Source organism: Lemur catta, chromosome 11, assembly GCF_020740605.2.
Source record: "Lemur catta isolate mLemCat1 chromosome 11, mLemCat1.pri, whole genome shotgun sequence".
Classification (NCBI taxonomy): domain Eukaryota; kingdom Metazoa; phylum Chordata; class Mammalia; order Primates; family Lemuridae; genus Lemur; species Lemur catta.
Genome location: NC_059138.1, coordinates 86,011,764 through 86,014,669, shown reverse-complemented (window position 1 = coordinate 86,014,669; position 2,906 = coordinate 86,011,764).

Here is a 2,906-nt window from a genome sequence, read left to right as displayed (position 1 = left end):
TGGGTTTATACACATGCCTCTTCTACAGACCTCCTTATTCCCAATCGCCAATTCCTCTCCTTCCAGGGTCATGACCCATGACACAGCTGTTCACTACTGACCATGAGTCTGTACATATTCTGACCTCAGGTTACTATTCTTCCCACATGATGTAATAACCAGGTCACTACCCTCACTCTGCCCACTGAGGATTTAGTCTCCTCAGTGATTCTCAGGAGCACCACTTCGAGTCAGGCTGCATTGCAGGACGCTGCATTTTCAGCTTGCACCCTTGCACTCACCACCCCATTTGTGAAGCAGATTTGGCCTGATTCCTCCTCTGCCAGTTAGTTATTAGAGCTGAGGAAGAGATTTCAGTGCAATAGTGGTGAATGACGTGAGGGTCTGGGTGACGTGGTCACATACTTGTGCCTTCGGCTTCTGTTTGTGCTCATCTTGGATATGCCACATCCATTTAACTTACAATGTGTGGTTGGTGAACCCACTTGATCTTACAGCCCAATGGTTCTAACAGAACCAAGCTTGTGATGGGCAGTTCTGGCTGCATGGTCACTTGCTGTCCTATGGCCCATGGCCCAGTCCTCTGAGAAATCCCAGCAACACGAGCTATTTTTCAACTGGTGCAAAGTTCTCTACTGTAGAGTATGGCCTTACTCCAGAAACTTAGGGTGTAGGTTGTGATATTCCTATAAGGACTTGCCAAAAACTCTGTAGTACAAAGCCTTTCCCACCGTAGATACTACTAAAACCATGAGGTCTTTGATGCCATGTAGCCCGTGTGGAAGGATTGTTTGCGCTGTAGCCTGAGGCTGTTATACAGCCCTGATCTACCTGTTACCCCACTGGAAGAACAGTGTGATGCTCTACAGAATTATTATATAAATGAGCCAAACGTCGCTCCTGTATGTAAGCATCTCTTACTGCAGGCCTTGCCTACAGAGGACAGTCATCACTGAGCTTAATGGTATTGCTATCCATCTTGCCAATAAAATTATTGATTAGTTCAGTGAGTGGGATGACCTCCAGGCCTTAGTTGGCTGGTAGAGTTTTAGCCTTATGAAGTATAGCTACTTAGTGTGCCACTTCTCTGAGCATCTTGTTCCCTTTCTCCACCACTTGACTCGGAAAGTTCTGACATTTCTACCTGTTAATGTGTCCAAGCTTCCAAAGCTGACCTAGCAGTGTGTCAGCATTATTTGCCAGAAGCCTTGCCGTGGTGCTAAATCCTATACCACAGGACAGGGCTTCAGAAAGCCAAACTCTTCCATATCCCATATTCTCCCTGATCCAGCACCTTCGGGATCCGGGCCCATACACACCTTCCTGGCCTCTGTTAGTTCATGTTGGTTAGACTTTGTAGCTCTTCTAGGAGTGTCCCAGCTATCTACTGCTGTGTAACAGACCCTTCTAAATGTAGTGGAGTGAAACAACACTCTTTCTTTATTCCCATCTTCCCAGAGCCCTAGGGCTTGACTGGGCTTGGCTAAGCAGTTCTTGCTGTGGGTATCTCATGTGGTTAGGGTCAGACACTGGCTCGGGCCAGTCATCAGGTCACTACACTCTTCTTTCATGTGTCAAATATTTATTGACTGTCTATTTTGTGTGAAACACTACTAAGGGGTAAGGACACAATAATTATTGAAGCATAGCTCCACTCTCCTTGGGGGTGGAATGCCATATTTAAGAATATTAGTGGGTGATAAGTGCTAAAAATAGCATGAAAGAGCATTATGGAAGCACAGAGTCCAAACATGGAAGGCTTCCTGGAGTAGGTGACTGTTTACTAGACTGCAGAAAGAGGATCTTGCTAAATAGTCTGGGGGTGGAGGTAGCATGCTAAAGTGAGAAGGTGATAAAGATAGTGACTCATTCCAAGCCCTTCAAGTTGCTTGCTGTGGCTGGGGGAAGGTCATGAATGGCAGGTGTGGTAGGAGCAGTGTGCAGGGACCAGAACATGAGAGGTCCTTAAGTGCCCTAATAAGGAATATTTACTTATTCTGCAGCCGATGGGAGCCATGAAAGGATTTTGAGAAGGAAAATGACATAATAAGCTTTGTATTTGAAAAATGCCAGGGCGGTGTAGAGGGAAGACTGGGAGGAGCCAAGGCTGGAGGGGAAGACGGGTCCGCGAGAAGGTCATTGCAAAAGCCTGGGAGGGAGATATGACACAGCTTCGGTGGACATGAAGAGGGAGGGCAGATTTAGGAGTTGAGGGATTAAGTGTGTAGCTGACCTCCTGATTTTTGCATTGTGTATTGTTAGATAGTAGTGTCTTTAGTTAAGGGAGCAGTCAGTAGAAAATTTTAGAATAAACACTTTATTTTTGACATTTGCATTTGTGGTACTTATAGGACATTGTGGTAGATGTGTCTGATAAATAGTGAGAAGTATGAGGCCTGGGTATATTTGTTCACAACATTTCCTTGATTGGTGAGCCAAGAACATGGTTGACATAACTCCTCCAGTTGACTCTTGACTCTGGAGCAAGTATCCGTAGCCTAGAATCCGTGTGTCAATGTCCTCCAGCCAAAGACCACCAAGGAGCTGGGTTCATTACTCCTTGCAGTGAGGGAGACCAAGAACTGCAGAGAAATGTGGGCCGTCTCCAGGAGATGGTATTACAAGGGAGCTGCAATACGATTTGGGCTTTAGTTGGATGATCTGGGGGAGGGCTTAAGAAAGCAGAGGTTTATTCCACATTAGGTCTGGTCAAAAAAATTGGGACAACCCAAATGTCCATCAGCTGATGAATGGATAAACAAATGTGACAGATGCATGCAATGGAATAATATTTTTTTCATAAAAAGGAATAATGTACTGATAAATGCTGTGTGGACAAACTTGAAACACTATGCCAGCTGAAAGAGGCCAGTCACATGCATACACAAAAAGAACATACATTATAA